Source organism: Canis lupus, chromosome 24 (genome assembly GCF_003254725.2).
Source record: "Canis lupus dingo isolate Sandy chromosome 24, ASM325472v2, whole genome shotgun sequence".
In the NCBI taxonomy this organism is placed as follows: domain Eukaryota; kingdom Metazoa; phylum Chordata; class Mammalia; order Carnivora; family Canidae; genus Canis; species Canis lupus.
In genome coordinates, this window is record NC_064266.1 from 10455835 (window position 1) to 10471005 (window position 15171).

The 15171-nt window shown below is 41.1% G+C and overlaps 1 long non-coding RNA gene across 1 annotated transcript in view; it reads right to left on the minus strand.

Moving 5' to 3' along the window:
* Nucleotides 1–15171, minus strand: part of LOC112673360 (uncharacterized) — an 81335-nt gene that overhangs the window by 20776 nt on the left and 45388 nt on the right. The window contains exons 2-3 of the long non-coding RNA XR_003144745.3: nt 11951–12053; nt 1340–1469 (exon numbers count right to left, since the gene is read on the minus strand). This is a non-coding gene — a long non-coding RNA (uncharacterized LOC112673360). The remainder of the gene's footprint in view (nt 1–1339; nt 1470–11950; nt 12054–15171) is intronic.

The following is a 15171-nucleotide window of genomic DNA, read 5'->3' on the forward strand; positions in this document are numbered from 1 at the left end:
AAGGAGGGCTGGTTCCAGGAGAAAAGATTTGCTGGGGAGACACAAAAGATGACTATCCACTGGGATGCTGGAAGTGGTGTCAGAAGATGGAAGCTCAAGTATCTTTTTTAATGTATTGTGTCCCTGAGCACATCAATAAATCTATCTGAACATCTTCTTCATCTACAAAATGGGAATACTAAAATATATTTCACCAGGATGTCTGGGGATTAAAATAGGTAATTTATGGATGAAGATGCTTTGAAAAATGTAATATGCTTTCACGAGTTATAATAAGGTGTTATTATGAATTATGGTGTATTAAATACACAGTGCTTCCCAGGCATATATGCATTTTGGATTCATTTTTTAAGTGAAAAGAGAGAGAGAATGTTTTAATGCCTACCTTCTCAAAGTTTGCAGCTGAATCCACCACGCTGTAAGAAAATAGACAAACACTGCAAGGAAACAGCCTTAGCTGAAGATGGCGCTACCATCAGTCAATTCACCCTCCAGAATAGCTGGGCCCTGTAGGGAGTGACTAGGGGTACTGTTTAGAGAAGTGTCAATTCTATCGAGATTTCTCCTTTCATTCTGAGAAATCGAAAGTGATCCCAGCATAAAGCATTTGCAGCTGTGTTGGGAAATGAGCTAGTCACGCCTCGACAATTTATGGCCAATTTTCCATTAATAAGAGAGAATGGAGTGTGGTTCAATCACTTTACAATCCAAACACTTGTTCTTAAGAATGGGGGAGACAGAATACAACGGTTTTGTTCTGTTTCTGAAAGAGCATTAATTCAATATTGTGTATCTTTGAAGAAAAACATTTAGATGGCTTTAAATGATGGGAAGGTAAGCTTTATAGGAAAATACTTATAAAGACATGCATTAGAAATACCACCTAGAGTCCACCTGTGGGCCTGAGGCCATGACCATAGTACAGGTAAGAATAGGGGCAGGGAGGAAAAGAGAGAGAGTTGGAAGTTTTAGGGCATACATTTAAGAGTGGGGTCTCAGCTAAGTGATGGTTTCCCGTAGTCCGGAGCCCAGAACCACCAGTACATTGAAGGCTAGGTGAAGCAGAACTAAGAATCAGAGTGGGAAACAGAAACTGGGACACAGATGATGCCAAAGGCCCAGGATAGACAGTTTATAACGTTCAAGGCAAATGGAGTGAAAGAGACGAATTCGGGGAGGAGGCTTGTGATGATAAGACACCAATCAACTCTTGCCTCAGCGAGAAGCTTGTAACATATTCCCTAAGACATGTCTTCTCAAGGTTTGCCACAAAGAAAGCAAAACATTGGTTGCAAGAAAGCACTATGTGTATAAAAAATGAAGAATGGAAATTGCTTACAGGTCTGAAGAAGGAGAGACCAAAGTTTTCCCAGAATAGTGGAAGGTTCTTCTGTGGCTTCCATTCAATTGACTTGCCAGGTCCACTCTCTCAGTTCTCTCAACACAGCATATTGCCAGGTTGTAGGTTCCTACACAAGAAGACCTAGAGTTGAGAATTTGGGTGCAAATTTGGGAGGTGATATGAGGAAAACCCCTGAAAGAACAGGGAAAAGAAGCCAGTAGGAGAGGAAGCCAATAAAGGGGATACCTCTGTGGGCACCTGGGGGACTGAATAGAATCTGTCCCAGAACCATCCCCCAAAGCACAAGGGAGCCAGAGTGCTCATCCATCAACTCCTGCTCCTCATGAATCACATTCATTGAGGGTGGCTCCTTGGGAGGCTCGCTCTCCAGCACTCTCAGTCTGTCCTTGGTCACTAGAGGGAGGAGGGCTTCAAGGCTGTAAGTGATGTCCAAGGTGGATAAAGGGGCCTAGGGAGAGGCGAGGGAGCGGCCGAGACAGCACCTGCCATGAAGCCCCAAATATCCACACCCTTCATTCAAAGGCTTCTCCCTAAGTAAACCATTGCACTTCTACTCCGACTTGAAAACTTACCGGTGCTTTCCAAGAGTCAGCGGAGCGTCTTACCGAGTATGTTAGCATTCTAATCATTTTATGTGAGCAAATTAATTGCATATAAATTAAGTGTACAGAATCCATGAAATACAAGTGCACAGGAAGAGATGTTTCCATGAAAAAATAAGTCGAATTCTTCAGAAGAGTTTGATGTAAGCAAGCCAGTAAAAATGTAAGAAACTGTTGGATTGGGTGTAGCTAAGAAAACTGAGAAGAGCTCAGGGCGAGATTGTAACAGTCGTGGAAGATGATTCAATCAGATTGCTTTGCAAGTCACTTTAATTCTTGCTTCAATGTAAAGAAACCGAAGTTGAGGATCTTAAGGGATGCATTAGAAGTGTGATTTATGAAGAAAGACTACACATCATACCAATTAAGAGAAAAGACCTTCGCTTTACATCAAAGATTGGCAAATGAATGTCAATTTATATGTTTTAAGTTAAAATAAAAATGTTTAAGGCATGTATGAATCATTTTTTATGACCCCCTGCTTTCTGTTATTTTTTTTCGATTAATCAACCAATTGCCAGCCTTGCATGTGCTGCCTGAGAGGTGCCTCGACACTACTCCCAGGAAAATGCTCTGAGACGATTCCTCATACAACGTCAGCTGCCAAGAGTGTTTTATTTTAAGCATCCCACGAAAATTGAAGTACAAGGAACAAGTGCTTCCTCAGGGGGAAAGGAAGGGATTAGGGACCAAAAGGTTAAGAATTCGCTCTGGGAACTGCTGAGCCCAATCACAAAGAATCACAGGAGAGCAAAGCTAATGAAATAAGCAATGACAGGAAGGTGAATCCCGAGGCCTCTCAGCTGCACCCACACTGCACTGAGCTCTGCAGTTACCAGAGGCACAGCAGTACAGTTTTGAGCATAAACAGAAGACCCAACAAATCAACTTTTAACTAACTTTCAGAATAAGAAAGGCGTCAAACTCTTCGAGCCGCAAGATGTAGATGCTCAGTCTACTGCCTGCAGTCCCCTCCGCTTCTGATCATTTGACACCGAAAGCCGTTTATTTCATGCTTTGGCTACCTGGACGCTTGTCACTTTAGAGAAACTCATTATGTGGCGCTCTGGTTGGCAAGATTGAGAATCACTGAGGTTTGCTACAAGGCTTTGTGGTTCAGAACAAGTACCCTGGCTTACCACAGATATGTTCTTACTACCCTAGAAATGTTCTAGCAACATCAAAATAAATCTAATGGGTCTGCTTTTCATAATAACTCAAAGTTTCAGGACAATAGGGTAACCACAGAGTGATTTCTCCCTCCCACCCACCCCAACCCTAGGGTGCTTTCACTGATAATGGGGCTGTATTCAGAGTACAGACCAGATGAGTTTAGGTCTGTTTAGGAGGAGGATCCTGGAGTCCTGGTGTGGTGGGCAGAATACGGCCTCTCGAAGATGTGCACACCCAAATACCTAGAATCTGTGAATATGTTAGGTTACTTGACAAGGGACAAATAAGATTATTGCAGATGGAATTAAGGTTGCTAATTAACTGACCTTAAACTAAGATTAGCCTGAATTATTACGTGGGCCTAATGTAGTCACAAGGGAGGCAGAAATGTAAGAGTCAGAGTATTTCAATGTGAGAAATCCTAGACCAGCCACTCCTGGCTTTGAAGAGACAAGGGGATCAGGGGAATGCAGGTGGCCTCTACAAGCTAGAAAAAAAGCAAGAAAACGCATTTTCCCCTACAGCCTCTAGAAAGAAACCCAGCCCTCCCAACCCATTGGTTTTAGTCCCATAAGACCCACCTCAGACTTCTGACTCCTGGATAAATTTGAGTTGGTTTAAGGTACTAAGTTTGTTATAATTTGGCATAGTAACAATAGGGAACATATACAACTGGATTCCTGCTGCTTGGTCTCAAAGGTGTAGGGCCTCTGGGTAGGTACATTCCTGACCCTGCAGACTCCTTGTCCTTGGGGGGAATGCATGCTAGAGATGAGCTATAGGTTGACCTCCAGACAGCAAGGGCCTGAATGCCTGGGTCACTGCAGGAAAACGCCACAAGGAAAGAAGAAAGCCTTACTGGACAATGACAATGGGAAGACCTGAGTCTGTCTGCCAGGCAACTTGGAGGTTATCAGGTAGGCCAGTTTACTGGAAGGCATCAAGCCTTCAAGCTCTATCTCCTTTCAGAATTGGCCTTTGGCTTCTGGATTAGAAGGGGCCATATTCTGCTTTGCAGAAGAGAAGGAAAGTGAAGAAGGGAGATTCTGAAAGTGGGAGATGGGGACAGAACTGGGGGAGTGGAGAAAGAAGGAAATGAGCCAAGGACATGGTGGAAAGACCGCTCCCACAATCTCCAAAACCTGGTTAAATTATGCTCATTAAATACTTTACTTGGACATATTTCTTATGGAAACTGGCCAAGCAATGGAGCTTTATGCCTGCAACAACATGGGTTATAATGGATGCCAGAGCATATCATGCAAAGCCTCTCATCCTCCTAGCTTTCAACATTGTCAGCAGCTATTGGTGTAGAACTGAGCTCCTCCCTGAGAAGTGTCCTCACCAAGATCATGTCCCATCCAGGGTACAGCCTGTATGCACTGAATGCCAAATCAGAGTATGAAGGCCCAAATGCATGCCCCAACTGGAGACACAGGGCTACCCTAGCTTAGGTCAGATGAGTCCTCTGTGACAATTGGATCACAACCCAAATTCTCCCCGGGTCCAACCTGCCTCTTTCACTCTCCTACACAGGATCCCAAGAGAACCCATCAAAAGAATTCCTGCATGGAAATCTCAGAGTCTCAGTCAACTTCTTTCAGAAATGGATCTACAATAGGGGTGAAAAGATAGCAAAATGACCATGAGGGCCATGGAATTAAAAGAAAGTTGGGGGAGAACAGTCCTCCATTAGAGAGAAGTCAGGATTGCAAGTGGAATTGCATGAATTGGATCCTTGAGGGTCAGAACACCATCCATATTGTCACCAGGAGCCACAAATGCCTTGTAAATCTGTGTAAATCTGTGCGTGGCCCACCCAGACTGCACAAGAAAGGGCATAAGGAAATCTTCATTCTTGGGTCTCACAATCATTTCCAGGGCCTTTACGTTTCTATGTGCTTCACTAAAAAGCTGCCTTTTAGGTTTTAAATAAAAAACAAAATGGGTTAACTGGATGATGGGCACAGAGGAGGGCACTTGATGGGATGAGCACTGGGTGTTATATGTTGGCAAATAGAACTTCAAAAAAAATAAAAAATAAAATAAAAAAATAAACTGGAAGGCAGTGCAAGGTATGATTAAAGAGGTTGAGGAGTGACCACATAGCGGCAATTTGCCTGCAAAGTCTTCATTCATTCAGAACCTAAAACCCTACACAAATGTCCCAGGCCTGATAATCAGTCTAATTTGGCTTGGCATTTGTAAAAAATAAAGAAAAGTCTTAACAATTCAGATTCATTAATCCATTCATTGCAACAGCAGGAATGGCAAGAATAGTACTAGAGTATTTACTTGAGGGAGACCATCAGTTTATTTTTGAAGGTATGCTTAAATTGTTATTTATAATTCTCAACTTTAAAAATAAGAAACTTCTTTGATTAGAGCAAAACACAAGAAGGTTTTGCAAATTCTGAGATATCCATGTGATAGTGTTGTGCCTCCGATGAGAAATCCCTGGTTTTTTGCTGTTTTCTTTAAGCAGGTTCCATGCCCAGCATAGTGCCCAATATAGGGCTCAAACTTACGACACCAAGATCAAGACCCAACCTGAAATCAAGAGTCAGAGGCCCAACTGACTGAGCCACCCAGGCACCCCAAGAAATCCTGTTTTTAAAGGTGTTGGAATGCTGGGAGGAAACACATAGGATATTAAGCAAAAATAGGAATAAAATTGTTTATACAGTCTGGTATTTGCCATGTAAAAACATATGAATATTAATTATTAGGTGTTTCTTTTTTTAGTGGGAGAACTAAAAGCATACAAATGACTCTTAAAAAGGCAGCCTCTTTTTACAATAAAGATTAACTTTTTAAAGTGATTTTTAAAGGCCAATTTCTAATATCCGTCAATCCCCTGGAAGAACATTGTTCATGTTTTAAATAGTTCGGTTGCAAGATATGAATCAATACATGAGGAGCTATTTAACACTGCTATTTTGATCCCAATGGTGCCCTAAGAGAGGCATCAAGAGTGCAGCAGTTATAATAAACACAAATTGAGACTCTTTAGTGACTAAGCCTCACTCTGGAAAAATTGCAGAATTGGAGATGCATGATATAGCAGACCTAGTGACAGAACCATTAATCTTTGGTTGAGAGCAGTGGTTTGCCGTATCTGGGTCCCTGGGCCAGCAGTATCCACATCACCTGGGAACGTGTCAACCTGTTAAAAATGCAGTATCAGGTCCCATCCTAGCTCTACTGAATCAGAAATTCTGGGGCAGGACACAGCAATCTTTGACAAGCCCTCTAGGGGAATATAATACAGGCTAATGTTAGAGAATCATGATCCTTTCTTGAAATTCATGAACTAGAGGGCAGATGGGGGGAATGCCCCCTCCATTTATCAAGGGTGTTGATCTAAAGCTCTCATTACGTTCTCAGAAGAATTTGTGATCCATAGGGCACCTGGGTAGCTCAGTCCGTTAAGCCTCTGCCTTCAGCTCAGGTCATGATCTTGGGATCCTGCAATCGAGCCCTGCGTCAGGCTCCCTGCTCAGCAGGAAATCTGCTTCTCCCTCTCTCTCTCTGCTCCTCTCCCTTCTTGTGCTCTCACTCTCTCTCAAATAAATAAAATCTTAAAAAAAAAAATGTGATCCAGAAAAAGAAAAAATACATATATATATATTTATATATGTATTTAGACATTATAAATGTATAAAATGACTCATATATACGTGTGTGTATATATATATACAGACACACACTCACTGGCACAACAATAGCAACAGGAACAAGGACGTAACTATTCTAAGCAGACATCTCAAAGCCCCCAGTGGTTCTACTTGTCATCCAACGTGACAGAGTTGGATGCCTGATTGTAACAGCTTGTGATGATTCAATGCATTAAAGTCACCAATTATTGACCTCCCTGCACCCTGCAAATGTACAATCTGTAAAAGAGTGGTCTCTGCTTTTTTGGTCTGCCCAGCATCCCCTCCCCTTTCTAGTGAGACCACCTCCCAGTTCCATGTGATACTAGGGGAGCCTAGTTCATCACTCTATCCCACCTCTGTGGCCACAGGAATAAGTACATGATTTACAAAAATAGCAGTCCATCAGGCTGGTCAAAATGGCCAAGAGAGGTTCCCTCAACCCAAAATGGGCCAAAGGAGCCCTTTCCTGGGATTTTATATTTATATATTTATAGACAAGATGTGTCCCCTCTTCTCTGAAGCTACTAACTTGAATAGACATGAGCCTCCGCCTGTGCGTAATGCACCCACACACAGGGAAGCCATGTGTTAGGAGAATGTGCCCAGTAAAAATCACAAGAAAGAGAGACAGAGAAAGCCAGTAGACTCATTCACATTCTGGGTGAGAAAGGAGAGAGAGAAGGTGGGAGGCCCTTTTTTATTATCTAACTTTTTAGTTTAATTTTGTTGTAGTGTAGAGTTCTGTGAGTTGGAAAGTGTATGTAGTTGTGTGTTCATCATCACAATCAGGATGTGGAATCGTTCATCACCCAGCATGTCTGTCGGCAGTCACTCCTCCTCCTACATCCTGGCAGCCATGGATGTTTTCTTTGTCACTAGAGTTTGCCCTTTGCAAAACTGTCATATAAATAGTTCATATAGTATGTGATATTTGGGGTCTTCACTCAGTACAATGTATTTGAGATTTTTCCGTGCAAGTATCCCTATAAATACCAATACCATTCTTATCACTAGTCTGTTCCTTTCTATTGCTGAGTATTATTCCATTGCATGGATAAACCTTTTCCCTGTTGAGAAACATTTGCTTCCAGTTTGGGGCAATTATGAAAAGCTTCTAAAAATATTTGCATACACAGGTTTTCATCCAATTTAGGTAAATGTCTAGGAGTAGGATTTCTCGTTCATATGGTAAAGATATATTTAACTGTATAAGAAACTGTAAAGCTGTTTTCCAAAGTGGCTGTCCCATTCTGCATCTCTCCCTGCAGTGCATGAGACTCTCTGTTGGTCTCTGCAGAAGTTCTTAAGGTCAGTCCCTCCCCTTAATCTCCTAATGGAGTGATCAAATTCCTAACTTGTGTTCAGTTTCTATCACTTACTTCCAGCCGCAAAGTCTTGACTAATATAAGAAGTTTCTAATTACTGTGGCCAGCATGCGTTGTCTAATTTGTTCTTCCTTTGTATTCACCTTGTCATTCCTAGAGACATTTGTTGAATATCTACATGAAAAATATCATTCTAGGAATTGCAGAAGAATACAATTTTTAAGGTTTTTAAATGTTTTTCCCTCAAGGGATTCCAGAACCTGTTGACATCATTAGCCAGGACAAAGTCTCTCAGTGGCCGGGATGGAGAACCCTACCTAGCACATCCATAATATGATCTAGCCCACTTTTGAGTCTGAGGGGAAAGACAAAACTATCACCCCAACATGCGTTACTAATGTTTGCTTACAGGGATGGGGACCCTTCCATGGTTATATCAGAAGCTGTTATGTCATATATTATGTGGGAATAGTCTTTGTTATGTCATATTTTATGTGAGAATGTTCTTTGGTAATATTAGAGATTTTCAGGGGAAAGGTATTTTTGCCCAGACAATTTCTATCACCTAGATATGGTTGAGTATCATCTTACTAGACATTGTTTCCCAGTAAGATACACAGAAGTCATGCTATAAGTAAGATCCCCTTGTCCTTAGGGAGAATTGGGCAAAAGGGACATCTATCTGGGTCCTTGAGCTGGAGAGTTTGTTAGTAGCAGAACCAAGAGAATAACAGTTTAACAACTGGATACAAAGCTCCTATATAATGAATTGAGAAGCATCTGTGTCCTTTCTTAGCAAGTAAAATGTCCAGTTACTTCTAATATCAGCTGCATCTGCAGCAGACATAGTGGGGGAAATGGGCTATCTTTTCTTCCTCCTTCTCCTGCTCCCAAGAACAGCCTGTAGAACCTTTATGTGGGGCTACTAGGTTCTGTCAAAAATAAGGTATGAAAGATCTTCATATAGAATCTTCGTTCAATGTTTGTTTAGGTTTGAGGTTAGTTGGGAACATTTTTAAAATACAGTATACATTAACTAAATCACTGAACTATTTCCTTGCTACTAAAAAGGAAAACCATTAAGTATGGGTGCTTTGCCTGCTGTCCAAATAGGAACAGAGGGTTGGACTAAACCATTGCTCAGTGTCAACTTCAGTGACATTAATCTCTGGAAATGAAGACAAAGTGAAAATAACCAAGAATGTTCAGTCTGCCCGAGTTATAATGTAACAGAGAATTGTTAATTTCACAAAAATCTATGAACTGATAGACAACAACACAGGTTAAATTAGAATTTCTGAGGGGGCACCTGGGTGGCTCAGTTGATTAAGCATCCAACTCTTGATTTCCACTCAGGTCATGGTCTCAGGGTCATAATATCAAGCCTTGTGTCAGGCTCTGCACTTAGCAGAGAGTCTGCTTGGGATTCTCTGTCTTCCTTTCTCTCTGCCTCTCCCCCTACTCTCCAAATGCATAAATATGTAAATACATAAAATATATTTTTTTTAAAAAAAGGACAGACTTTCTGAGAATATTAACAAGTGATCCTAACGTTGGTAGAATACAAAGAAGGCATTGAGAATGGTATGTGTTTGTGTGCTTCTTGGCATTTCTTACGCACTAAACGAATCATGAGTTTTCTGATGAGACAGCAGGAAAGGATTTCTAGCATAAACAGCTACAACTGATCATACTAGAAGTACATACTGTGCAAAGACTATGAAAAAAATAACCAAGTTCTATATTCCTTAGATTTAACAATGTTTCAGAGTCAACAGATTTAACCAATGTGCAAGAACAGCAACCATGACCATATGCCCACTATCATATTAGGCAATGTAAGGGGATAAAATATAGGTAGTATATAGTGCCTAATCTCAATGAGTGTATAGCTTATTATAGTCAAGCTAAAAAAAATAAAGCTTTTGTGGCTGGATGATATTTTTTAAAATATCAACTTATGGTTTTCTCTTATTTTATTGTCCTCCTTTTCTCCCATTCAACTATGTATCCATTTGAAGATATTAAAAGTCAAATATAATTACTTGGAGATACCCATTTATGATTTCCTCTACTTTATGTTCCCCATCTCTTCTCTTGTTCAGTACTCCCAGAGTAAGATGAAGAAGGAAAGGAGGCCAGTCCAAGGGCATGTTATCTAATTACATGGCTCCATCCTGCTAGGAACCTCATTAGTCGTGGCATAAAAGCACCACTGACTGCCCTCAGGAGGAGAGAAGAAGGGAGTATTTATCCATTGGCTTCACAGCGTATGTGTGTGTGCGTGCGTGTGTGTGTATGTGTGTGTGTGTGTGTGTGTGTGTGTGTTTTGGTGGGGAGGTGTCTTAGATGATAAATATGTAGATGTTGTCTGAAAGACACTCTGGTTTTTGTGTCCAAAAACCTAAATCCAATGAGAGGGAGGGGATTGAAAGTAATAAACCGAGTGATCTCAAGAAGCAGGGAGACTTTCTCTCCCAATGAGTCAAATAAATGATACTATTTAAGATTTGGAAGGTAAAGAGAGGTGAGCAGGTGAGCAAGCATTTGGGAGCTGAAATCATCATTAGAGTTGGGTGGGGATTGTCTGTGAGGTTATCAGGGTAAGTAGAGGGTGAGATGTATCAGGGTGAGATGTTTCTCCAACAACACTGAAGCAAGAGCTTCAAAAATGTTGGGATTTGGAAGAAATAAGAAGCAGGGAGCTAGCCTAACATTTACTCTGCCTTCAGCCTCTGAGGTACAAACAGCTTTAGCTGGATGGGCTCTGTAACCCAGCCTCCCATCACCTTCTCACCTTTTGTCTCTCTCTTCCCCAGACCCCACCCCTGTACCTTAGGATCATTTTACATAATAAACTACCTGCACTCAAGCCCTTCCCTTGGCCTCTATCTAGGGAGGGGAGTGGGGAAACCCAAACCAAGACAACGGAAGAGATGAGCATGACTTGAGAAGCTTTCAGACCCAATTTGAAGACATTTATTCCCATTTAAACTTCATCACTACAGGTCACTCTGCTCCCATTCAAATTGCTTTCATTAAGACTCTATTAAACCTAGAAAGTCCCCTCCTGAATATCACACTCAACCAGCTGCTCCTACTTTTAATCCTTCTTGAACGTCTTTATAATATCTAATAATTCCTTCAAGCTCAGGTCTTTTTTGCCTCCCAGGGTACTGCCCCTGACTGTGTTCTTGACCTTCCTTTCCCAGATCGCCTCCTCTGGACTCTCTTTCTTGCTTCCATTAACCTTGAGAACAGGCTTTTGAACCTAATTTGTCTCTATCTCCATTCAGTTCAGTTGAAACCTTCCACTGTGTCTTTTCATGGGTGGGTTTCAAATTCGGATTTCCCTGAGATTTCTCCTGAATTCCAACCCCATGTTTACACCCATCTGGTGAAAATTCTGCTTTGGATATTATACACAAGCTCAGTAGATCTATGACTAAACCAAACATTCACTCCAACCTGGAAATGTAAACATTTAAAAACAACAACAGAAAAGAATGATTATGAGAAAAACAAGATAGACGTAAATGGCACATCTAGAGGTCTAATTTTAGGGAAAGACAAAAAGATAAAATACAAAGAAATAGAAGGAATCAAAATAGAATATTCCAGCCTGGTAAGCCAGAAGAATGGTGACATTTCAGAAGTAGATTGGGGGAATGGATGAAATTTTAGAATGAAAGGAAAGACGAAGACTTCTATGTTGACCGTACTAGGTTTCTTTTCTGTACTGACTTTTCTCCTTATTCTGTCTCATTTGTATCAGAAGACCTGGGTCCTTTTCTATTTTTCTCACTGATCTTTGTCAAATGCTGTTACCTCATTGATTTCTTTCTTCAGTCTCATGGGGATTTCTTGAGGAAAATGTCACCAACTTCCACAAGGCATTTCTTTTAGTTTTCTCCTGAAGCCGAACTTGTTTCTTTATCAACAAAACAGGAAAAAAAATATTTTTAAGACATAAATAAATTCAAAAATAAAAATGATAAGAATTAAAATATACCATGTATAAAAACAACTACCAAAACTCACACCTGGAATCCTACAGCTATCAAATCTTCTAAAACCCCTTCTTACTTTCCAGAAATGACTTAAAGTTTGCTTTGCATCATTTTAATACTTGAGATACACAAGGAAATATCATTCAACCAAACAACATAAGGGCTGTGACTGGAAGCAGGTCTATACATTCATGTGAAGAGTCCAACAGCATAGAGCATACATAGAGCATACATCTTATTTTATTTTTAAATCCTTCAAGCTTTCCACTCTGTTTAGAGGTCTGAAAGCAGCCACCTTCCTAATAGCCTGTTTTACTTGTCACCACCTTTGTGCCATTAGAAATCTGTTAATTGCTGTCTTGGTAACAAAGGAAAACAACATCATTGTGCTACTAATAAAAGACTGTGTGAATTGCTTTCCTTCTCAAAGGCAATGATTTTAATTGACTTTATTTTCTTCCAAAAAGAAATAGAGATGCACAATCATGGTGAGGTCTGCCCTCGTTAATGGAGATGCATCACTAATTTAAAATGAAAACTGAAGTCTGGTGAAAATCCATCTTGCGGTTCCCCAGTCTGCAACACACAGAATCTGGTACGTGAGCTTCTCTTATTCCCTTCCCTACTCAGCTTGCTCCTCCCAGACCCAAATAAAGGACCCAGGAGAAAGGGAGAAAGTAAAAAGCTGCATGTTATTCTGTAGCTTTGTCCTGGCTGCTCTTTGGAAAACAGATCTGCAAGCTCTGAACCAACAGGCAATAAGTCACTCAGCCCATTTTCTCAGAAGTACGGCTGTGCGGCTGTGCCGTTACTGTTTGCTTCCCAGCAACTATAATCACGGACAGTAACAAATACACCGAGACATTTTCTTCTCTGCACCTCAGAAAGCTATGCCTTCATGAATATCTCTTCTTTAGCTATTTCCTAATCCAACTTTTTCATGTCAGAGCTGGGAATTTGTGTGACAGGGTACTTGCATTTCATAAGGCTACAATCAGCCACGCTCTTGCTGATTCCAGGAAGCTTCGAGTTACAGCTTCACTGGTTAAGTCTGTGATAATTAGCTGGATTCTCAGGTCTGGGAGTGGCCATATTAATAAGAGCCCCAGATTATAAAAGGAAGCTAGGGGACAAGTATCAGTGGTGGGTATGAGATACATCCCTGTTTTGACCTGTTGGAAAAATTAGTTGATAAACATTTCATGTACTCAACAAATACTTAACAGTGTACCAACTGTGTGCTTATGAGGTCCCTACTATGCTGTGGGGGTTGAGGAATGTAGCTGTGAACAATATCCCTAAAATTCTTGCTGTCTCAGAAAATGCATACTTGGCAGGGAGTGACATTACAATTATGCGATTAAATAAATGCATTCACGGAGAAGTCTAGGTAATTGTGCTATGAAGAAAATCCAAGAAGTATTGTGACAGACAGTGATTGTGGGGAGGGCCAATCAGGGCCTCTAGGAGGAGATGACATTTCAGATGATGTGATTGTTTTAAAATATGTCTCCCTAATTCTTTCATACTTCTCCCATCAAGAGGTGGAATCTATGTCCCTATCCCTTTCCTTTGAATCCAGGCTCTCTGCTTGACAAACAGGATGAAGCAGAGGGGACACCATGCCAATTCCCCAGCCCAGGCATTAAGAAACCGGCAGCTTCTATTTCTGTGTCTGGGGAGAGGAGGGAGGAGCGAAGGTGGGGATGATGCTTGTTCTTGGAACTTGGCCAAAATGTTGTGAAAAAAGCCTAATCAGTACAGAGTGAATTTTCTACCATATAAAAGTCAGCCCCACGTTGTGGCCTCCTGCCACGTCACTTCCCAAAACAGAGTTCACTTCTATCATAGACCCTTCCTAACCCAAAATGCCACTTAGCATGACAGTGTAGAAATGTAGCCACTGAGATGTAATTCTATCCTCCAGGCCATTTGTTATATATGTGGTATCTATAGGTCAATATATTTATGGTCCGTGTAAATGCCTTATCCTTTAGATAGAAAAAGGACACCATGGGATCCCTGGGTGGCGCAGCGGTTTGGCGCCTGCCTTTGGCCCAGGGCGTGATCCTGGAGACCCGGGATCGAATCCCACATCAGGCTCCCGGTGCATGGAGCCTGCTTCTCCCTCTGCCTGTGTCTCTGCCTCTCTCTCTCTCTCTGTGACTATCATAAATAAAAAAAATAAAAAAATAAAAAAAAAAAAAAAAGAAAAAGGACACCATAAGCCTGCTACCACCAGGATGTAAGCTTCAAGTAGCTGGCAAGTGATAGGTCAATGTAAGAATTTCCTCAGGGTCAGACACTTGAGCAGCCTTTGGACGTATGGCACTTCGTTGGCTTCTATGCACTTTCCTTATGTACATCTTTGCTCGTGGACCAGATAAGACAAAGGGAAGTCAAACTCAGATCCCTCTTCTTGGAATGTTAGAAGTTGAATGCTTCATCACGATTTTATTTTTTTTAAAGATTTTATTTATTTATTCATGAGAGACACACAGAGAGAGAGCACGATAGAGAGAGAGGCAGAAACACAGACAGAGGGAGAAGCAGGCTCCATGCAGGGAGCCTGATGCAGGACTCGATCCCGGGACTCCAGGATCACGCCCTGGGCCAAAGGCAGGCACCAAACTGCTGAGCCACCCAGGAATCCCCCTTCATCATGATTTTAAATGTGATTCAAGACTCTTTCTCATTTATTCTAGGATGAACTGATTAAGTCGTTTTTACTTCATGAGCAACGGAAGGGTTTAGAGTTGATTTTTCTCCTAGCAACAGTTAATTCTGGTAAAACAACATCATGAAAATATTGATGGAGAATAACAATATTAATCCCTCAGACATTATTTATTAGTTATGTGCTATGTAACAAATACAAACCATAAATTTAAGGAAATTCAATGTTATTAATCACTCACCTTTTATAATGAAGACCCACAGAACCTCATTTGAACATTCTCTTCTCACAATCTGTTGATCACAAGCTCAGCTGTGGCTGCTTTTTCTATTCTGTGACAAATGTCCTTCCCTTCTTTACTT